General features: G+C 34.6%; 1 protein-coding gene and 1 long non-coding RNA gene across 4 annotated transcripts in view; one reads left to right on the forward strand and one right to left on the reverse strand.

Annotated features, from left to right (window-relative positions):
* Positions 1–24650, forward strand: part of LOC141449560 (larval cuticle protein A3A-like) — a 684900-nt gene that overhangs the window by 615796 nt on the left and 44454 nt on the right. The gene's annotated exons all lie outside the window — the stretch shown is intronic.
* Positions 2905–9489, reverse strand: LOC141449564 (uncharacterized). 2 transcript variants are annotated; one of them, XR_012455593.1, is made up of 4 exons: positions 9365–9489; positions 7318–7533; positions 6146–6304; positions 2905–3274 (listed from the first exon to the last, which is right to left on the reverse strand). It is a non-coding gene; the product is annotated as an uncharacterized lncRNA (long non-coding RNA). The 2 variants fall into 2 exon arrangements; XR_012455592.1 differs by lacking the exon at positions 2905–3274 and adding an exon at positions 3401–3958.

A 24650-nucleotide genomic window follows, 5' to 3' on the forward strand; every position in this document is an offset into this window, starting at 1 on the left:
GCTAAGAGAAACAGTGGAATTTCAGTTTACTAATCCGTAGGAATTCATTAATTCGTAATTAATCCTAAGTACTAATTAGGATTTTGCGAATACTTGTAAATAAAAGGAACAAAATGTTGGTGAGTGCCACATAAGATGGTCTCTAACGTTACGATTTTTCGAAATTAAATTTGACAATTCATCAGTCGGCCTTGTGGCTGATAATAATTTATAAATTTTATTTATTTATTTTTCTGTTATTATTGTAAATGTTAAATTCATAAAATTTGGGAATATAATTAAATATAAATTTATCATGTAAAAGAATTTTATGTTGGTCGGTATTTTGTACGATGTTAGAGGCCACCTAATTATTAAATAAACTTATAGAATTCTATTTTGTTTTTTAGATCTGATCGAAATCGATAATAAATTTGTCTTGAAAACGGATTCCTTCATCAGTTAAGTAGATCTTATCTGTCCAATGTCCCTTCTCGATTACATACAATAAACAGAACTTTATACAAAACGAATATTTGACTTCCCAAGAATGTTATACAGACAAGTGATTAAAGAAATTAGATAAAATTGTTTAATTTTTTGAGGAATTTCTTGGTTTGAATTGATTCTTTAAATAAATATATGCGAAAAAATTGTTAATAACACCTAACTTTGAAATGTTTAGGTTAATAGTATACGTATCATATACGAGCTGTGTTCAAAAAGTAACGGGAATTTTCGTTTTTTGAAAAAAATATTTATTTATTCATCTACATTAATATTGTCGCCTTCAAAGTAGTCCCCTTCGCATACAATACACTTGTGCCAGCGCTTTTTCCAATCCTCGAAACACTTCTGAAACTCGATCTTTGTGATAGCTTTCAGCTCTTTCAGCGATTCGCTTTTAATGTCATCTATGCTTGTAAAACGACGGCCTTTTAATGTTCTCTTTATGTTTGGAAATAGAAAAAAGTCACATGGAGCCATGTCTGGCGAATATGGAGGCTGGGGCATAGTTAAAGTTTTGTTTTTGGCCAAAAATTCACGAACAAGCAATGAAGTGTGAGCAGGTGCATTATCGTGGTGCAAAATCCATGAATTGTTTTGCCACAAATCCGGGCGTTTTTTTCGGATTGCTTCACGCAAACGGCGTTGAACTTGTAGGTAGTACTCCTTATTGATTGTTTGACCTTGTGGCAAGAATTCATGATGCACTATGCCATTAAAATCGAAGAACACAGTGAGCATAACCTTCACATTCGACCTCACTTGTCGAGCCTTTTTCGGTCTTGGCGATCCAGAATGCCTCCACTGGGACGATTGAGCCTTAGTTTCGACATCATATCCGTAAACCCATGTTTCGTCACCTGTTATAACACGTTTCAGTAGATCCGCATCGTTGTCGACTTCATTGAGTGACTCTTGAGCAACTTCCATTCTCCGCTGTTTTTGTTCGAAATTCAACAATTTTGGAACAAATTTTGCTGCCACACGTTTCATACCCAAAACATCCGAAAAAATTTCATGGCATGAGCCAATTGATATGGCAACATCATCAGCGACTTCTCTGATTGTGATTCGGCGATCGTTCATAACCATTTCTTTCACTTTTTTCACGTTTTCATCGGTTGTTGATGTGCTTGGACGTCCAGGTCGTTCGTCATCTTCAACGTTTTCGCGGCCATCTTGGAAACGCTTATACCACTCGTAAATCCTTGTTTTACTCATAGCAGACTCACCATATGCCTTTATTAACATTTCACACACTTTATTTCATTTTTTACGCAAAATTTAATACAAATTCTTTGATCCATTTTTTTTAACAAACAAAAATCGCCAAGCTCGAAAAACACGTCTAACCTTAACGGCTGCCACTTAAGAAGTAAACAATGAATATTACTGAAAATTTTATCGTACTTCAGGGGCATGTGTACCAACATAATAAAAAAAAAAATTTACAATCAGACTCTCCAAACCCGCGAAATTTAAAAATTCCCGTTACTTTTTGAACACACCTCGTATGTATGTACGAATTCTTCTAGACGGGCTCTTCTTCGCCCGTCGAACAGTCTGTAGAGGCTTGGGCACACAGAAAGCGGTCTGTCGCGACGAGCAACGATCTCCGACCGGTCAGGCGGTCTATTACACAATGCTGTATCCCTCACAATCTCTGTCAAACAGAACGCGGTCTACCGCCGCTGGTTAGTCTTTGTTGCGACGACAAGCGATCTGGTAGTACAAAATTACAGATTTCAACGTGACCACCTTGCTACCTAGTAATACGAAATAAAGATTCCAATGTTAAGAAACTTTATTACTCATTTTTTATTTCATTCTCGCGACATACGAAAATACTAGAAGAACCTATCTTCATGATGTGACTCCAGTTCGATACATAAGCGGTGGTATTCCCCTAATTGTTCTCTCTTCTTATTAATTTCATGCACCCAACTTCGTCTCTTCTTCTTTTTGGTTTGCAAAGCTAATAGCAGAAGAAGTTGCTCTTCGTCCGAGCTCATACTCGATATATAAAAATTAAAACGAATAAAGAAACGAAGTAGTAGTCTACTTGTCAAGAAGAAAGCTACCAAACTGGACCGCTCTAACAAAAGAATCGCGTCCTGTGTGACGTCCCCATATCGCAGACCCCCGCGACAGACCGCTTTTTGTGTGCTCAAGCCTTAAGGCTTGTTGTGCATTGAGACGCGATGTCGCGTCTGGCTCAAAGTTGCACGAAGACATCACCTAAACTTACCCCTCACATATCGGAACAAAATTGTTAAACGCCAACGCATGCAACTCTAAAACTAATATCATTAAAGTTAATTAGATTAATTTTTACTAAATGGGGATACAACAGAAAACATGATAAATAAAAGTGTTATGATCGGATAAAAATCTAATACGACATGTGGGGCCCGTAATTTAATTGTTTAAAAACAATTGTTTGTACTGATTTATTGACAATATTCCACTTACAAACCACCAAACAGCCAAAACGTAAATTCATATCTGAGGGTATTATAATGCAATACGGGAGTAAATCATTGCCAGCTGACGCTGCTCTAAGACAAGGCGCATTTTCCTCTAGCTCCTTCAGTCTGCCAGGCCTACATAAACCACTGGTACTTTCCTTTACAAAGCAGAGTATTATAGGACTGGCAGTTCCACTCCATTCTGTATTATTACGTTTGAATTTACTTATCAGAGTGTCCACAAAACTGGATGACTTCAAATACCCCAAGAATAACAAGTAAGCTGATGAAATCTGTCAATTTTTGATTGAACTTGCAAACTGTAGAGATAAATATAGATGTAAACAATAAAATTTGTTAAGAAGATAAATACTTTCATATTCATTATTTTAACTCATCTCTAAGATTGGTTTAAGACATTAAAATTTGTGCTTTTGTACGCTTATCGCTTGCAACTAAACCCTAGAATTACAGAAATGGTAATTGTCTGACAGACATACCAGCGCAAAATAACTAAATATGGCTTCATTAATCTAATTTTTATTTTGAAACAAATAAAACCTTTTTGCGTGAACATAGTCGCATAGTTACAAATATATTTGTAAGTTCATTGTGAAGGGCTAAGTACTTGCTATAATATTCCTTGTTCAGTTTTATGCCTGCTCTTAATTCATCAATAAAGTTAAGGCTGCAATAAAGGGGTACTTCATTTTTTAAATTCAAAAGCAGGGATTTGATTTGAAATGTGTAAATAATGAACTAAACGGATTGGAATCCTCTAAAGAGGCCAAAGCGTAGTGAACCAGTTAGAGAGCTCAAGGTTCTAAAAGTGTTACATTTCATCCTATAAAATAAATGAGAATATAATTTTGGAGTCAGGTGTTAAAACGCGCTTTTAAAACTGCTGTAAAGGTGGCCAAGTGTGAAGCCTGTCTAAATCTGGCTGTCTGTGAAGCCTGTCTAAATATGGCTGTCTGTGAAGCCTAATTTTCTTCGTTTACCACCTGAAAGCAGATTAACTGAATTCAATGAAGCTTGTAGTCATTTAACGCTTCGTCTAACTTAAATAATAGCCATAGTTATATTGTGAAAGGAGCGTCTAGGAGTTTCCAGGAGAGCTTTACTGCTTGTGTGAAAGGATTGTTTTGTTTGAGTAAATTAACCTTGTTTTGATCCAATAAACGTGCTCTCTAGATCCACGTTTTTCTCAACAAACAGTCCCTAAGTTTGAACCTAGTGGGGACGTGCACTAAGTTTTTGTTCCTTAGAGGTACTTTCTAAGGATGCATTCCCTATTCGTAAATTAATTTAAGAGTTCCAAATCTAATCTAATCTTTCTGTTCACTGTGGATAGCCTTGTTAGAATATACAAGTATTTGAAGCTTAAAAATAAAATAACTAACCCTATTATTGTAATTTTCGAATTGGTTCAAAAAAATACACGTGTGGACTATAAATCGAAAGCTTTATAGCTCGAAGCCTGACGCAAGAAGCTTCCTATGTTTGATTAAAGATGTTTTTTTTTTTTTTTTTTTGAACTGGTTCGACGCTGTTACAATTAGTACTAATTATGTAAGCGCGTAGGCGCCTACACCCAGATGCGGAGGAGAGAAGATGACGCAAACGCAAATTCCCTTACGCGATATGTGCCCAAGGGGTGCACCGCAATCGATTATAGTAAATAATGCTAAGAAAATATATAGCAATAAAAACTCAAGAAAACACTTACCGAGCGCACTCAGCATCCGCCAGGCAGTGAAGGATCTCTAAAAAAGCGGTAGAAAGGAATAGGAACTATTAAGGAGTTTAGGTATACAATTGTTTAGAGATGTGTGTGTGTAATGTATAGTTAAACTCCTAGAAACGTAGGAAATATTTGGGTTGTCCAAATTAGAATTGGAAGCGGGGTAAGAGTGAAGGGTAATAGCGCACTTGTGCACTAGATGCGGATGAAGCAAAGTGCTAGATATCAGCGGAAATGAATCGTAGTAGGCTGAGATACGGTAAAAAGTACACCAACAGGAAGTCTCGAGTGACGGCAGTAGACAACGATGAAGCGTTGCGGAAGTAAAGAAGCGGTACGTGAAGCGTACGAACTAGTAGCTGCGTTGACTCTTAGATGCGTTATAGGCCACACAATAAGGTTTCCCTTGGCAGAGCCAGAAGTCATAGTGATGAGGCGGTAGTTATGAAGCGGAGCGTACAGCGTTCGCGAACTAGATGTGAAGCATTGCAGAGCCGGACGTCCACTAACTAACAAACGGATGTGATAACTCCGTCTAGATAGCGTGGGAACCCTAAAGAAATAAACATAACTACTAAAGAGTAGAAAAATAAAATATTTAGCGGCGACAAGAAAGGAAAGGATTAACGCGAAATAACGCGTAGTGCGAGAAAGTGAAAAATGAGAAAGAGATAGATACAGAAAAAAGGTGAGAGGGAAAACCGTCAAATGGTGCCGCCAAGAAAGGACGGCACGCGCCTTAAGTTGATGCATGTTTGCAAAAAGGTTCTCCGTCTGGTCGATTCCCTTGGGTTTTTGAGCCAGGTAAGCATATTTTACAAATTTAAAATAGACCTGTCTAATTAGATACTCAAAACCACAAACCTAACTCAAGAAAAAAGAAATCCATTCAAGGGCAATTGACCAACAATATAAATTCCTTTAAAATCTTCGCCTAAAACTCTTTAATCGGAAGAAAAATCTGACTTGATTTTCCTTGTTCTAAATGCGATTAATTGTTCGCAAAACGTCCGTAAATTGTCCGTTCACTTTACCGCATTTAGGTACATTTTTCTCGACATTCATTAAATCAAAATTTATTTTTGTTATTTATTTTTTGTTTTTAAGATAATTTGCTTCTAAGTACCTTTACGTATAATTAATCTAAAACCAATAACCTCCTATGAAGGGAAGGGATTAGCTATTTGGTTAGCGTACTGGACTCCCACGCGGAGGTCCCGGGTTCAAATCCAGCTGCTGACCTTAGATTTTCTCTCCCTTGGAGCTTCTTACAGCTCACTGTCCGGTGATGGACAGTGTTGTCTGTAACGAGAGAACACTGTCCGGAGGCCGGCAGTGCAATGAAAAAAGCTCCGGGCGCCAATAACTTTAGATGTTGACGCGCCTTAAAACATTAAAAAAAATAAAAAAGTAACCTTCTATGTACGATATGTATATAGTCATTTACCTGTCACAGGTTCTCCCTTCTACATAGTTAGTTCCTCCTGCAAGGTAAACGGAACACGTCGCTACGAACTCTTGAGTTTGAAGACAATCGGTTCTTCAATAACACATTGATGGGATTACCTGTTCTCCAGATTAGGGTTCCAAAACGTTCCTTTAAACGCTATAAATATAATTTTCTTTGTAATTTTATATTCGAGAAAAATTATTTCATGACGTTCATGAGAAAGCTGGCATTCCCATCTGAAGTATTTTTTTATTATATAGCGGTACTCGATCTGATTCCTAAAGTCAGACCATTAAAGTTGGATATCATTAGTGGTACAGCACTTTTACTTCACATTTAATTGTTCTTAGTTGAATTCAAATTTTTTTCTAAGGAAGTTTCGGTAGCGTGCTTTGGTCCCTTAAATCACTACGTTATCATCCTTACGGATGATGTACGTCTCACATTCTTCATGAGAAACATAGGCGGACACATTTGTGCAGATCTTTAGTCACGGAGATAGAGATCTCTTTCGGACATATCATTGAGAAGATAATGACAAGTAGATACCTGGACCCATGGGTCAGATTATGGCCTGGGAATTCTCCAGGCACAAAAGAGGGTTAAGAGGGAAGAGCATCTAGGGTGCGGTTTGGGCTTTGGCTGATGTTAATGTGGTAAACTGGTTAACAGGCTGTGTTCCACAGATGGTGGGTCGTTCAGATGGGTCATCCCACACTGCAGGTGGTCACTTTACCGCCTGTATGCTTAAATGCATTTTACCATTTCCTGATCAAAATAAAAATAAAAATCATAAGAGCCCTTTTAGATAAATAAATGAAAATTCCACCTTAGAGGCAAATATATCCATCCTTTTACCAACAAGTGCCGTCCGTACCAACGAATTTTTCTGCACATACATAAATTAAAGAATAAAAATGCGGATCTACTTTTATCCAATGATTGTACAATGTATTGGGCTTCGAGTTTGTCTTTAGACAAACTAGAGATTTTTTCGCTGATGGCTAAGCCATATGACGACCTAGGTACACTTGGACATATCGGACCCTTAGATTGTACAATGTTTAAATCAAATCGTTGTAATCTGATGAAATCTGTCAATTTTTGATTGAACTTGCAAACTGTGGAGATAAATATAGATGTAAACAATAAAATTTTACGAAAATTACCATATAGTGAAACGTGGCACTCATTCTGAAGTTGGTACTTTTGTTTAAAAGAATTTCTTCACTATGTTACAGACTGGTCATCAAGTATCAACGAAATATTAAGCTTCAGCTTTTATCGTAACCAACATTCTAAATATCACATTTTTGGACTCAGGGGACCTTAATAATTTTAGTTGAACATTCCACATCAGAAATTTGACATAACTGCATGACTTTCTAGAATAAATTCAGGAATCTTATGTGATATAAAACCATTTGAAAGTTTCTAAAAAGTCTAAAATAGCATTCATATGAAGGGCCTTAATTCACAGATTATGATGATGGTTGATTTTAAATACATAATTTACCTTGAAAATGAATGCCATTGCGAGATAGATTCTTAACAACTTAAAAGCAATTTTTTGTACACATAAGTACAAACATAAAATAAATAGAAGAGTTCTATGAGTTACAAAAACGTTTTTTAAATTAATGATGAGTTAACTTCACTCTTGGATGGTTCACGTAACAAAATATTCCCAACTGTGTATAAGACATTTAGTTTTATTTAATTTAGTGTTTTTAGTTTTACATGATTCACTTGCATCAATAAAAATAAATGTCATCCATCTGGGCTTATATTAAATTGAAAGAAATAATTCTCTTTCAAAGTAAAGGTTATGGAAATTAAATTAAATTACGTACAGGAAACAAGATTACTAAACAAAATTTGATGAGTTGTATAAGAGCCTATTTTTATAAAGATTGAATTATTTTTGAACAATTCTTTTAATTTATAAGATTCTAGAATACTCGCCAGATGGTTCTTTTTATAGGATCCCTTTTTACTATTAATTTATAATAAGACCCTTTAACAAAACTTCGATATTAACTAGACGATGTCGCATTAATTTACACAGATCGCAATATTAACTTTTTCTAAACAAACAACTAATCTACACCATCAAATCTGCCTGGACTTACGGAATGAAACTTTGGGAATCAACCAAAACAACTAAATGTCTGCAAAATCCATTTCTTCCAATCAAAAACACTCCGTCGAATCGCTAATGCACCTTACTTTGTATCCAACTCGTATCTTGCACCAAGATTTCCTTGTTCCTTATGTTTCTGAAACTGCAAGAGTTGCAGAGAAAATCGATAATAAAACCAGGTTCGAATCCAGCTGCTTCGCCCTCGAAGCCTCTTTATAGCTCACTGTACAGTGATGGTGTTGTCTAACACGAGAGAATACCGCCTGCGGGCCAGCGGTACACTGAAAATTGTCACGTACAGTGATTACCTCAAATGTTGACGCATCTTAAATTAAAAATAAATAACAAAATGCAAGCAGCTACAACAGTAGAATGCGTAATGCACGCATCTCCAACGCTGCGTTACTATTTCCTCTCTTCTAAAATGTTATAGAGTTGGACGTGGGCAACACTACGTAAATCATAGACTTACTCCTTACTTTACTCATATCAAAAGCTTCGTTTGTGGCCATGTAAATTTTTATTTTTTTAATTAGTGGCCAAAGAAATCACTTTTACCATTTTTTAAAGATGCGTCATTACATATTTTGTAAAGATGTGGTGAGTAAAACATAAAGATGAAGAAATTTTATTGACCCTAGTAGTAATTATTTGAATCCACTGCAACATTTAGGGAAGTAAGAAATCAAGAACTGTAATTTTTAAATGTCAACCACTTGCTACAAGTCATTATTATCCTCATTAGGTTTCTCAGAAAATAAATAACTGAAAGACATAAAAGTCGGAGAATATATCGGTCAGTATTCGAATAATAAAAATTGATTCTATTCTAAAAAAAAAACCAAGTGGAAGTAAGTCAATTTAGAAAAAGATCTAAATAAGAGATTCTATCGATGCAATCACTCATAAATATCTTCCCAACGTTTTAGAGTCGTAAAGCGCAATTTAAAAGATAAAATATTTTGCTCAATCTTTTCGTTTATAAAGAACTTATATTTTTTTTATATGTTCACTTAATTCTTCAATCCATCTAAAAAGTAAATTATAGAGTTCACAACTGTTAATGCCATTACCATATATAATCTCACATTAATCAATCCATTCGTTTGGTAATTTAATGATCGCACTTCTCTTTAATTTGTATTTTTAGGTTATTCTTTGTGTATAACACTTTTTTCGATTCATTCGCTGCGATTTGTATCATCTGTTATTTCAAATAGAAATAAAGTTGCCATTTACTAAAGGTATTTTTTCAAAAATAATTTTAAAGTGATTGATAGGTTCGAAATTGAATTGAATTATACAATATCAAAATAAAGTACTTGATTTATATTGTAAGACTGCCGCCTTTTCATCATTAAGTTATTATTTATTTGTTTATTTACTTTGCAATATGTAAAAATAAATATATAAAACATTGAATATCATAAAATAATAATTTGTGAATACAAATGATCTACAGAGTTGTTAACACTATCATCCTTGCGGCTCTTGGTAAGATTTATTAAAATTAATGCCGACCCCTGGACTAGGTCATCTTCAGGGCTAATATTTTAATGTAATATTTTACATCATTAAAGGGTGTGTCTTCTGTCTTGTCTGTTCATGGACTGAGTGTCACACAGACAAGACAAGACAGGAGGCATACCAACCCTTTAATGATGTAAGATATTACATTGTAAATTAGTCCTGAAGATGACCTAGTCCCTAGGTCAATAGCTCAGCATAATAAAAATATATCATGACTGAAACTGGCAGTTATTTTTTCATCCTGTACGTAAGGATTACAATTTTACTAATGACCTTAAAAGCAAAATAATTTTATACAATGTGAATTTAAAGAAGTGCGTCTCTGCAGCAAAATAATAAGTAAAAAATTTATAATATAATTACATTTAAAATATAATAGTACATAATGTAATTATATTATAAATAAGAATAGTTTCATGATTAAAAATTTGCGCAGCAGAATTAAATCTAATAATAGTAAAAATACTTAAGGAAAGGGATTAAACTCAAAGGTCAGAGTGTAATGGATTCCAACACGAAGTTTCCGGATTCGAATCCAGCTGTTGGCCCATAGATTTTGCTTCTTTCATTGTATATATATATGAGTTTCTTATAGCTCACTAGCCGGTGATAAGATAAGTGTTGGCTGTAACAAGAGAACACTGTTCGAAGACCTGCAGTGTACTGGAAACATCTGCGGGCACCAACGACCTCCTTGACGCACCTTAAACTAAAAAACCAAAACGGTAACAAAAAATGTAGAAATGTGTTACAATTACAACAATAAATACAACACAATTCTCTCTTCCAACTCCATTCTTGGAAATCCCAATAGAAGACTCGGACGCCGGTGGCCAAGTGATCTATGAAATAAAGTGATCTATAATTCTTTGTAAATATGTAAAATATCGCTCTCTTCTCATACAGTTAACCTATAAGCGCCTTTATTCTACTAATTACTCTCATCTCGCTCAACTCGTAAATACCTTCATCGCATTCACTAACTATCGCCTGCATTCCTCACTACTTAAATACATAAATGTCTCGGAAGGTTTTATCAGTGACCAGCGGCTCCACTCTTCTACTGATCTTTTGCCCTCATTACATTCACTAGATGCTAATTTGGGCCATTTGAAGTAATACAGTAAATAAATTCAAATTAAACATGTGATTTGGTGCCATTACAGTTTATTGAAGAAATTAGTTGTTTGCTAATAATTGCGCCTGGATCACTTTCTCAATTATTTAATGGGACCGGCCATAACTAACGCTTTTGACTTTATCATCATTAAATAGTTGATTAAAAATATTAGATTTCATATTTGAAAGAATTCAAGTGTTGACAATGGTATTTTCATTAACCTGAGTGCTCTGGAATGAATGGCATCAGAGGATAGTAGATAACTCTAAACAGCCGTCTGTGTGTCCTATCTTCTTCAAATAAAGTTTTTTTCTTCCATTATTATCTCTGTCTGCATTATCGCACGTTTTTATCAGTTTTCTGGCCGAGCTTATTAATTATTATTTTATTATCTGTATTTAAGTTTTTAGAACCCATTAGAGAGAAGTTTACAGCATACATATTTAGGCTTTAAAATAAAAACATATTTCTTAAAATTTAGTAAATGAAAGAAAATAAACCAAAAACTAAAAATAAATTTGAAATTGTAAAATAAAATGAACTAAAAAATAGGGGAAAACACAATAACTAAAACACATAAAACATAATAATAATTTACTTAATACTCATAAGGGTTGAATAAACACAAATTAACATAAAGATAGTTTATTCTCATCATTCATAAGGCATAACTTCCATAAAGAGTGACAAAACTAAACTCCATCTAAACTGAGGAATGTCTCCAACTACCTGCTACCCTCTAGCTACCCCTAACGGTCAGCCCTTCTCTTACACCCTCTACAGGGTTGCCAAATATCAAATATTTCAATTTACTACAAAATAAATAATATAAAGAATTTAAACAGAATAAAAAATGGAACTAAAAAGAAAAACTAAAACCAGCTTAAAAAGAGGTATTGTAGAAAGTGGAAGAAATTAGAGAAAATAATAGACTAGATCTGTCCATGCTAATTTCCTACCGGTCCGTGAGAAATGGATGCAAATGCTGCACTTCGTCTCTCAGTAAGAGATCTTCCAACCACGAATAACTGATTTGCTATCAATGAAGCAGCAGTAGAGGAGACACTAGATATATCATTTTTTTGTTTTTTTGCTTTATTTTTGGCATTGGCTTCCGCCATACAGCCAGCATCGTCTATGTGTACAGCCAGCATCGTCTAGGTGCTTATCACTAGAATATCACTCACTCTCCATTCTTACTTATAAATACAATCGCTTCACACATTCATCCCTCTACTATACTCCTTAACAAAAACTTACAGTTTTAAAAGTTAAGTATAAGGGTTGATTAAACGCCAAAAGGTACACTGTCCTACCGGACAGTTTTAATACAACTATTTACATAAACCTTACAACTAATGGATGGATCAGTACTCTATATTTCTGCCATCCTTATAGCTTAACCGAAATTAAAATAACGTAATCCTTCTCTAATGATTTTCTTGCATTCATTCTAATCGGCTATAACTTTTAAACACATTCATATTTTCCCTCTACTATATACAACTATTTACATAAACCTTACAACTAATGGATGGATCAGTACTCTATATTCCTGCCATCCTTATAGCTTAACCGAAATTAAAATAACGTAATCCTTCTCTAATGATTTTCTTGCATTCATTCTAATCGGCTATAACTTTTAAACACATTCATATTTCATTTCTAGCTCTGCTATAGATTTAAGCACATAGATGTTGGTGGAGAATATCATGTCTTCGTAGCGAAATGGTGCATCTAAATACCTGCATATGTCGTCAAACATTCGTTTCCTTTCTACCACTAACGCGGACATATCATTATTATATGTTTGAAATCCTCCTCCTCATTGATCTACGCAAAGAGGAGAGGACTTTTTGTTGGTCCTGTGAAGATACGATCCGCAAACAGCGTGGTTCGCTCTCAGCCTGCTTATTGTGGTAACAACCCATTTATTAGTGACAGTTTATAATATGATGGTTTTGGTTTTTTCGAGTTTATAATATCTTATAAATTTGTATTTCTATTCACAAAATAAATAGAAAAATTAAATATTATTTTATTTTACGTTTTTCTTTCAGTCTTGATAGTCTTGATTCAATCTTGACCACTTAATTTTGGTCTTATTGCGGACATAAATTTGAAGCGCATGATCCGAAATATTGTACTTTGTTATCATTTATAAAATGGAATAATTGTAATGTTTCCCTTCTTTCAGCCCAGTTTAACTTTCCAATTCTCTTTCTTAGTTTGTCACGATGGGAAGTACGTCTCCCTTACTGTGTCCGACAAAGAAAACAGTATCGCGGCCGTGAAAAGTGGTTCGAAAAAAAGATATCGCCAAAACTTTCAATATTCCACCATCAACGCTTTCTACAATTCTAAGTCACTTGACTAAGTCAAGCCACATTGAAACAAAAAACTGTTCTTCATTTTTTTAATTAGGTACTTATATGTTATTATTTATTGAAATGTTAATACATATGTATTTTTTTTGTTCTTTTTTGTCATTTTCATTATTTTTACTATTTTACTTGAGGCTATACATGTCTAAAACTTAGGTAAGCTCATACGTATTTTCAATATACGTAGTATCTACATACACATATACAAAATAAAAATTCTTAATAATTCGAATTTTTTTCCCCTTCTTGATAATTCAAACTTCTTGATAATTCGAAATCTCGATAATTCGAATTTTTCTTGTAGTCCCTTGGATTTCGATTTATCAAGAGTCGACTGTACCTAGTAAAGTAATAACTTCAGTACAATTTATTTAATTTTTCAGTCCCACAATGCTAAATCTAGAGTTTACATTCAACCTATTCTAAGTGCTCATAAATGGAGAATATTATATTTCCTCGAAATGAAATTGAATCTATAAGAGGATGTGTTAACATGCGGTGGAATCTGATCGCTTATGGTAGAGGTATTTTGCAATTTCAAAATATCTTGTTATTTGCTTGTATTAATGTTTTTTTTCTAGTCATTAGGAAAAATAAATGCTATAAATTGACTTCTCTTCACTCACAGTGATTTAGTTTAATGAGAGCATGGAATAGAATTAACTGCATCCTCCTCAGCTTTCCGTTATTTAACTAAAAATAGTAAAGACTGTATGCTAGTAAAAACAGGAATGGTGTTTGGTCCAAAGATAACCAGTTCTACTCCACAACATCCTCTCCTGGAGAGCATCTGGTAAACCGGTATGACTTTTCTTTTCTCTGTGTATGTGTGTCGTCTACAGATAATAATATAACCAAAGGGAAACATATGATTGCCCCTTCTCAAAAATTGAAAGTAAAAGTTCTACATTTATGATCACATACTGTCAGCATTCTGTTAAGCCTCCTGTGAGCGAACTTCTGGTTAGCCAAAAGGTCACCAAGATAATATTTTCTGGATGTATTTTTTATATAATATGGTAGATATTTTTTGGAGGTCAGGGAGATTTGGATCTTGTGAACAATAGAAACTATAAATTCTGCCAACTTTTTATTCAACAATGTATATTATATTTAGCTACCTTTTTAAAGAATTTTATAAAAAAATCCGTCAAATATAATTTACTGTAGATATTTAGATACTCGTGGTAATGCCAATTGAACATTTTTTAATTTTCTCTTACCACTATTAAGAGGAAGTACTACGTTTTGCGTTTTTTCCTTTTTGAGGTCTCTGGTCTCTGTGTAAGTGATTGGTACAAATAAGTGTGTATCAATATAACTCAAAAACATTGTATTTGTTATTTCGAATCTGTTCTTGCTTAAATAAGCTTTTCTAATCATTTTTTTTTGGGGGGAGGGAATTTAATTTTATAAACGGCTCTAACGGTTTGCGCTGACGCACCTCATTGGATCTAAAGTTTTTATTTGAGCATTTTTACAGGAAACTTCTTTTCGGAGTAATTTTGGGTGGATTGAAATCTTCTCTAAAGTGTTGTTTTAGTTTTCCACGCTTTTTGAGAGTTTTTCTCAAAAACTGCTCTTACGATTTTCTTCAAACTTTGCATTCTAATTATTGCATATTGCTAAGCAATGCTACAACTTAGACTAAGGGCACCTTCTAGGCGCTTTCCTCTAAAGTGTCATTTAGGTACAATGTACGGTTTTATCATTGAAGCAATACATATTTATAAGATCCAAAGAGATTAGCTAAGTGGTTAGCTTACTGGATTCACAACGTTAGGTTAGGTTAGGTTAGATTCCAGGTAGAAATCCCGCTGCTGACTCTTAGATTTTCTCTTTCTAGGAGCTTCTTACAGCTTACATGGACAGTTTTGTCGGCAACTAAATAATACAAACTTTAGCTTATCCATCACTGTAAATAGATATATTTATTCAATAAATAGTTTACAAATTCCTCCTAAAGTTTTTAAAAAATATTTCATAGACTTTGGTAAAATTTTTTGAATTTGTATAAAAACTGTAAAGTATGAATAATTTGTAAAAACAATGCAGACTGAAGCCCAGCTTCTTGTATCATCCAGAATTGTGTTTTAATTTTTCAACTGCTGGAATATTTCAGAAGTCCAATTCTTCCACTATTTTTCTAATTTTTAGATGCGAAAATTTGCTTGCAATTTTTACTTTTTTTTTTAAGTAGAGAGAAAATTAATTTTAGTACATTTCGAAACTCTAAAAGACAATAGTCGTATCTCTATATTTCTCTTTCTCGCCATCAAAAGCTTCTATTTTTCATTATTTTTAATTAATTACACGTTAATATGTATTGCCAATGGCTGTCAATGCTCTTTCAGTGCCACCCTCCGGTAAAAGTTCTCTTGTTACAGTAAAGTGAACATTCCTTCCTACCCACTTCCTTGACTTCCTCTGAGTTGATCTCTTCCTCAGCAGATTTCTAGCAGCGGTACTTTTCAAATTTTGTTTTGTTTTTTGTCGATACATTAACCATTTTTCTTTACTTCAATGAACTTTTACTTCGCTGAACGAAACTTAAGATAATATTAATAAGTTACTGTAACGGTTTTAATACGTTAACAATATCATATTATAATTATTGCACAGTGCCTAAGATATTTAATATAACGGATATTAAGCCTCTATTTTTTTTTTTTTTTTTTTTTACAATTTCAAAATCCAGGTCACAAGGTTAGGAGACGTGAGTAAGGTTACAAATATTCACAATTACAGATATCAGTTTCTTCCTGAACGGAAGTTTTGTATTAAATTTTTAGGAGAATGAAAATAAAATAAAGTGCCTTTTTGTATTTTTGCAGCACTTATATTTCATTTATATATTATTATATAATGGTATTAAGAGACACTGCACAGGAAACGGATCAGAGAAGCCGTGGATGAGAAGAAGGGAGTTGGGAAAGAGAGAGGGCCGGAAGAAGTGAGAGAGATATTGGATAAACATAAAATTTGACTAAACTGCTATTTCTTTGGTTGGTAATAATTCTTGCCATGTCTTTCTTACGCATGTAAAGATTTATATATCCTTGTAGAGAAATGGAAATGTATAATACAGAAGTACTTACATATGTATTTGGATGGTAAGAAGTGGTGTGCCGTAATTTGCATATACAAAGAGTATCCAAGAGCCAAGTTCTCCAGATGTTTCTATATTGACGAACAAGAATCCTGCTTTAAAATTAGATTGTTTAAAAGTGATTTTTTTATGTAATTAAAACAAATTCCTTGAGATTCTGTAAATATTTTGGATAAGAAAGATTTTTTATGTAAAAATACGAATTATTACCCTCGAATAATATCCCTAATTAGGAAGAAATATTTTCCCCAAGTTTTCTGATAAATAAAGTGTTATTTTTACAAATTATTCGCTCGATTGTATCTTGATTTAGATCTATGTTATACATTATTTCAGAAGTATACCACCATTTCTATTGAAAACCTCAACAGTTCCGCGGATATCCGGTATTGGAATTTTAATCTACATTTTGTGAAGCGCAATTTTATTTGTTTCGAACTTATCTATTTTTATTTAATATTAAGTGAAAATTAAATACGAGAAAATGGGAATGCCGATAGAAGCGCAACATCCTGGTTAATTTTGGAACTATTTATGTTTTAGCCAGAATTTCACCATTTATGGTCACGCTAATGTGTGTAAACATGTTGTTTCATTAAAAGGCGAATCTAAGCCTAACTGTTGAAACAGCAGTAACATATTTCTATGCCTCAAGTACTAAGCATGCTTTCATACTATTGGCTAAGTGGTACGAGAGTTATTTGGTTAGACATCCTCTTGATGGAATAAACATCCTAACAATGTTATTGGTTTGTGTAAGAATAATTAAATTAGCAAATCTTCACTTTCTGGGCTGCATCAGGTCAAACCAGACAATCAGATACAAAAATTTTTGCGCTCAGTTTAATTTACAGTCAATAAATATTTCAATAAGGGAGTATTCTCGCACCCCTCCTCTATACAATTTACACTGCTGACCTTCCACTGCATCCAAATACTGCTACCTTTACCTTCGCTGATGACACGGCCATTTTATCGTCTGACAATGATCCTGTCATGGCAACTCGCCATCTTCAATCCCATATTAATATCCTAGAACCCTGGCTACGAAAGTGGAGAATTAAGGTAAATCAACAAAAATCCAAACATATAGTCTTCACACTAAACCGGAAAACCCTTCCTTCCATATATTTCATCCATATTGCTCTTCCTACCGTTACAAAAGTACGTTACCTTGGACTTCACCTCGACAAACGACTAACCTGGAATCCTCATACTCGACTAAAACGAACTGAGTTAAATAACAGATATAAACTATTAAAAAAATTACTAGACAAACGTTCAAAACTGACGCTACGTAACAAAAGACAGCTGTACTACACATTACTAGCCCCTATATGGACATATGGAATAGAACTGTACGGGACAGCCAAACACTCGAACCTTCATCGTATCCAATCCCTTCAATCCAAAATCCTTCGTACCCTTGTCAATGCTCCTTTCTACGTCTCTAACCATACTATCCACAATGACCTTAAAATCCCCTTCGTCTCTGTCCTCGCCAAATCCCGTTACATAAAATTCCATTCCCAACTATCCTCTCACATGAATCCTTTAGTCCAAGCCCTCTCAACCTCCACCCTCCCAACTAATCCTCCACGACGGTTGAGGCGTCGGTGGCCTCGCGACCATCTGCGAATGTAGCGTCGGCTATCTAGTGAGACAGTCGTGATTCTCCTGCTATATGGCATATTACGACTGCTATCGCTGGATGGCCGTCGTTCATGTCAGACATGTCAATGTGTGCTTGTTGGCCTAGCCTATCAGCACACTATTATCGACCATCTGTTTTGCTTGTTGCATTTATTTCTGTGCAGTGGTAAAAATCTAAATAAAGGTTAAAAAAAAAAAAAAAAAAATATTTCCTGTAATTAGTACAGGAACTATTTCCTTAACTTTTGATATCAGCAGACGTTAATTAAAATACTGTTACTTATGAATTACTTTAATTGAACGAATGTATTCACACTGCTTTACAATATTATATAATAATAATTTCAAAGGGAACGGATTAGCTATTGGGGTTAGTGTATAGGATTCCCACGCGGAGGTCCTTGGTACGAATCCAGCTGCTGATCCTTAGATCTTCTCTTTCTTGGAGCTTCTTACAGCTCATTGTCCGGTAATGGACAGTGTTGTCTGTAACGAGAGAACACTGTCCGGAGGCCGGCAGTGCACTGGAGAAAGCTCCGGACGTCAATGACCTCAGATGTTGACGCGCCTTAAATGATAAAAAATAATAAAATAAAACAAAAACAAACAAATATATAAATAAAAATAATTATTATTATTATTTCTCAAATATCCTAGAATCTTGGCATCCCTTTTGCGTCTAACCTGGTTAAATCATATTTGTTCAAATGATGTATCATTTTTTCAGCATCCGTTGAAGATTGTATGGACCAATGAGAATCGTTCCACAGCAAGCTTTCCTTTTTTTTTTAAATATTTACATTTTTAGTAATTTGCTATGTATATTTTAAATTCAGAAGCAGTGATAACCAAATTTTTCAATTACATACAGTAATTTATGCTTTGTGAGATACAGTTTTATGTTATGCATGTATTATTCCAGTACCCGAAACAGCGAAATAAAACAAACACGCATATTATTTTCATTTTGCGTGCGATTTATTCGCACTGATTCACCAGTTGAATTATTGAACAATGCAAAAACAATTTTTACTGTAGTTATAGGCCACTTAAAAAATACTTCTCATATTTTTGGCAATGTTTCGGAAATGTTAATTTCCATCCTCATGGGCTAAAATGTACTTTCAATCTGTATGGACCCAAAAATATTGGAATACAAGTACCTATGGCTGTAAAACTAAACGTTATTTACGAGGGTCGTTTGAAAAGTCCGTGCAAAGTCAGAGAGATAGCACCACTGGCGCGTATCGAGGTTATGTTTAGTTAGTAGCATCTCTTGGAAGAACAAACACCAAGTTTCAGCCAGATCGGTCTATTTCTTTGTGTTTGGCATTCGTTTGAATCGAGGAAGTCGAGTGATTTTCAAAAAATGGACGAAAAAGAATTTCGTGTGTTGATTAAACACTACTTTATGAAAGGCAAAACGCCTGAGGAGACTAAAGAGAAGCTTGATAAACATTATGGTGACTCTGCACCTTCGATTAGAACAGTTTATAAGTGGTTTCAAAATTTTCGGAGTGGCCATATGGGCACAAGTGACGCTGAACGTTCTGGACGCCCTGTTGAGGTTACTACTCCAGAAATCATTGATAAAAACCATGATATGGTGATGGATGACAGAAGAGTGAAGGTGCGTGAGATTGCTAGAGTGCTGTGGGCATCTCGAATGAACGGGTACATAATATTTTGCATCAACATTTGGACATGACAAAGCTATCCGCAAGATGGGTGCCGCGATTGCTCACGCTTGACCAAAAACGAAATCGTGTGAAGTGTTCCAGAAGAATCCGCAGGACTTTAAGCGTCGTTTCGTCACTGTGGATGAAACATGGATACATCACTACACTCCTGAGACCAAAGAACAATCTAAACAATGGGTTACCAAGGGGGAATCTGCGCCAAAAAAGGCGAAGACCGTTCCTTCGGCCGGAAAGATTATGGCGACTGTCTTTTGGGATTCGCAAGGAATAATCCTCATCGACTATCTGGAAAAGGGTAAAACTATTACAGCTGCATATTATTCATCGTTATTAGACCGTTTGAAAACCGAGCTGCAAGAAAAACGCCCATGATTGGCCTACAAAAAAGTCCTTTTCCATCACGACAACGCACCAGCTCACACCTCAGCAGTTGTGGTCGCAAAATTAATAGGGTTCCAACTCGTTTCACATCCCCCCTATTCTCCAGACTTGGCTCCCTCGGACTACTATTTGTTCCCCAATATGAAGAAATGGCTGGCGGGAAAAAGATTTTATTCAAACGAGGAGGTGATTGCAGAAACGAATGGCTATTTTTCAGACTTGGACAAATCCTATTATTCGGAAGGGATCAACAAACTAGAGCAGCGCTGGACGAAGTGTATAAACCTAAAAGGAGACTATGTTGAAAAATAAAAAAGGTTTACCCCAAAAAATTAAGTAGTTTTTATTTTTGCACGGACTTTTCAAACGACCCTCGTAATTTATTGTGAACTAGTTTTTCAGTTAAATTGTTATTAATCAGTTATTTGCCAAATTTTTGTTCAAAATAGTTCGAAAACATTTAAATCCTGTGGAATATTTCTCTGCCGTAATCAATATTCTCAAATCAGTAAGAAAAAAATAAAATAAACAAATAATTTATAACAATAACTTTTGTTTACAACAGTAACGTATTGATGCAGCAAAGCTTCGCTTAATCTTTTTTTTGAATAATTTCAACAAATTGAAATCAAACTGTACATCAAATTTATAAACTCTCCGGCTAAATGTAATCAAATGAAGTCTTGATTTCCAAAGTGCAGCGGCTACCACTGCATTCCTAATTAAGTGCGCTCTCTGCCAGTACAATAGGAACTAAGAGAACAATAGTTGATTGACTATTTGATCGGTCACTCTATCGCTCATGACCCGCCCTGGTATGTTGAGGAACCTCTTTAAATAGATGGTTACATGAGTATGGTCTTTTCTATTTAGCTTGAAGCTCTCTTTTAGACACCCAAATTTCTTAAACAGAAGTTCTATAGAATGATGAATTCTATTAGAATTAAAAAGGGTATCAGAAGAGTCCGAAATTTCGAAGAAAATTGTGATACTTCCCCTAAACTTTTAATATAATGTAATGACAGTACTACGTGACAAGTTATATTTACGGCAATTGCAAGTCTATATGCGAGTAGTGGATAATGCCAGAATTAACGTGAAATATGCATAAAATTATACAGTATAAATAGCATTATTTCATTGGATACACGGTACTCATTAGGTTGGCCCATACTGTCGCCAACATACACAACTGATACATCATACTAAACTACAGGGAAACTGAAAGTGCAAAATGGTGCATAGTAAGTGGGTTACCCCTAATCCACTTACATTCTACCGATGGCATTTACAACTACGAATATTCAGAAATGTTGCTTAAATGGTAATAAACATTGCGTAGCCAATGTATTACTAAGATTATATTGGTCGTTGTAAGGTTGAAAAATGGTGAAGAATAAAGTTTGATATTTTATTTGTTTTTACTTATTTGTAAAGTTCTGTGTCTGTCCGATTAAAGGCTATTTTTGAGGCTGAGTTCATTCTGATTGTATTCAATGTTTCAATGAGTTCGTTTACTGCATTTACAAAGCGTTGTAGAAATTAGTGCTCCTCTCGGAGGAAAAACTGTACAGCTGGTGAGCGAAATAAGCAAAGAGACAAGTTGTGAGGGGATATTTTTTGTATTGCTCTCAACCCCAGAAGTTTCTTCTAGCAAAAGACGAAGGAATTTCCGGAGTGAGGTTTACAAGGAGAAGCAAAGTGTCAGCTCTGATACAGGACTCAATCAGTAAGCAGTTAAGATTGAAGCTGTGCACTAAACGAACCACTTCGCTGGTGTTCAGATCCGTTTCGGCCAGTTAGAACTCTTCCCTCAGTTTATTTAACATTTTATTTTCTGCATTCAAAAAACAATTAATTGAATATTTATTTCACATTGATTAGGCTGTTATTAAATATTGTTCAAAATTAGAAATCATTTCTACTTTAGATTTTTTTTTGGGCATAATTTATTTTGAAATCAAATTTCACATTTAGGGCCTGGACTAGTTAAATCATAAAATATAAATCTTAATTCGCATTTGTCCACTTCTTTGTATACAGGGTGTCCCAAGATATATGGATAACGACTTTTTCTCGGAAACTAAGATAGTTAGAGAAAAACTAAAAAAATACGTGTTCCCTTAGTTTTTTGTTATAAATCCAAATTTAATTTGTAAATTTTTTTCGGTGCTTCCAGAAGCGAGATACTGGCACCAACTTCATTTTTTCAAATGGGGAGGCGTGGTTTTTAGTTCAGAAATAGATTCCTCTATTTTTTTAAAGAAAAATTTACTTGTACGGTTTTTTTCTGTGAGCGATATTTTAGAAGTTATGAAGGAAAACATGATTCTTATAAGAAATGTCAAAATGATAATATTATAACGGTTTTTTGATAGAATAAGAAGAAAAGTACTATTTTATTATAAATTTTACTCCTCATTAATATTACAGATCATGCTCGAACTGGCCTCCACCATTAGAGACATGCTCTTTCCTGTCAATTGTCCCTTACTGCCAAAGAAATAGATTTGGCTTTAACCGAGTTACAGGCATCTATTATTCTTTGCATTAGTTCATCTACAGATGCAATTCCGGCTTGATTCAGATGCACCTAGATTTAGAAATGCTTCTAGGTAAGCAGAAATAAGAAAAGAAAGAAAAAAGTTATGAATAATCACCTTGTTTTTCAGGTATCCCCAAAGGAAATAGTCCATAGGTGCCAAATCCGGTGAACGAGATGGCCCTGAATAGCCCCCGTGTCGATATAACACCATCAGGCATTTAAAGAGATATCTCGATAGGGAATTTGATGGGCGTGTTATATCGATTAAAATTGTGGCATGAATTAGGAAATCTTAGTAAAATAATGGTAGAGAATGGGAAGATATCGTAAGATAAGTAAATCAATTTGTCAATTACAAATTGTGTCAGTATTTTGCAAACGTGTTACGTATAGGAATATTAATTATTAATAGAAACAGAACTAAATGAAATATTAGCCAATTTAATGCTTTTTAATACGCATACGATGACAAATGTTATTACATCTACTTTCCTTATGTAGCTCTTAGCGAAAAAAGAGAAGTCTAAATATAAATTTGAAAAATACATATAAATTTGCCAAATTTCTAAATTTTAAATCAGTAATATTTTATAAAAATGACAGACTTATATAATTTTAATTTAAAGAAGATTGTGCTAATATTTATGAGGTTGTAACCGTTGTATTTTATCCAACTACAGAGGAGATCACGTGAATAATTTGAGTTTTAAGTTATCTATATAAATATAAATTTAAAAATGTATAATAGCTCCGTATTTTTTTATATTTGTATAATATTCCATGGCGATTGCTTGAGCAATTTCTAGCTATGTAAACTCAGAGGAATGTAGACTCTATTTTGTTAGTTTTAGAATTTGCGTTTTACTTTTTGGCTGATTATGCTATGTCGTCTACTGAGTCCCATAGTTTTTGAAAAGAAAAGTTTATAATAAAATGTTAACTCAAACCTCACTAGCAGACCAGCTCTCAAGGTTGGTTAAAAGCCCCATTCCTTCAAAATCTATTCAATCGATACTCCTGAAATTGTCTGTTCTTTCCCACTACTTATGCAGACGACCCTTTCCTTCTTACCAGACGTCACCTTATTAATGTCATAGATATACTTACATGCTCCTCTGGATGAAATAGCGAATGTTTCACAAATGGAAATTGAAGCTGATCGGACAGCAGTAACTAAAAACAAAGATCTTTACGCGTGACGCATATAGGTAGAGCCTTTTAAATCTTAACAATGACACAAAATGAAAGGATGTTCACAAAAACGTAAAATATCTTGATGTACGAGGGTCGTTTGAAAAGTCCGTGCAAAAATAAAAACTACTTAATTTTTTGGGGTAAACCTTTTTTATTTTTCAACATAGTCTCCTTTTAGGCTTATACACTTCGTCCAACGCTGCTCTAGTTTGTTGATCCCTTCCGAATAATAGGATTTGTCCAAGTCTGAAAAATAGCCATTCGTTTCTGCAATCACCTCCTCGTTTGAATAAAATCTTTTTCCCGCCAGCCATTTCTTCATATTGGGGAACAAATAGTAGTCCGGGGGAGCCAAGTCTGGAGAATAGGGGGGATGTGAAACGAGTTGGAACCCTATTTCCATTAATTTTGCGACCACAACTGCTGAGGTGTGAGCTGGTGCGTTGTCATGATGGAAAAGGACTTTTTTGTGGGCCAATCGTGGGCGTTTTTCTTGCAGCTCGGTTTTCAAACGGTCCAGTAACGATGAATAATATGCACCTGTAATAGTTTTAACCTTTTCCAGATAGTCGATGAGGATTATTCCTTGCGAATCCCAAAAGACAGTCGCCATAATCTTTCCGGCCGAAGGAACGGTCTTCGCCTTTTTTGGCGCAGATTTCCCCTTGGTAACCCATTGTTTAGATTGTTCTTTGGTCTCAGGAGTGTAGTGATGTATCCATGTTTCATCCACAGTGACGAAA

The sequence above is a fragment of the Rhodnius prolixus genome, unplaced genomic scaffold (genome assembly GCF_049639745.1).
Source record: "Rhodnius prolixus isolate KJV_2025 unplaced genomic scaffold, Rpr scaffold_2, whole genome shotgun sequence".
NCBI classification, from domain to species: domain Eukaryota; kingdom Metazoa; phylum Arthropoda; class Insecta; order Hemiptera; family Reduviidae; genus Rhodnius; species Rhodnius prolixus.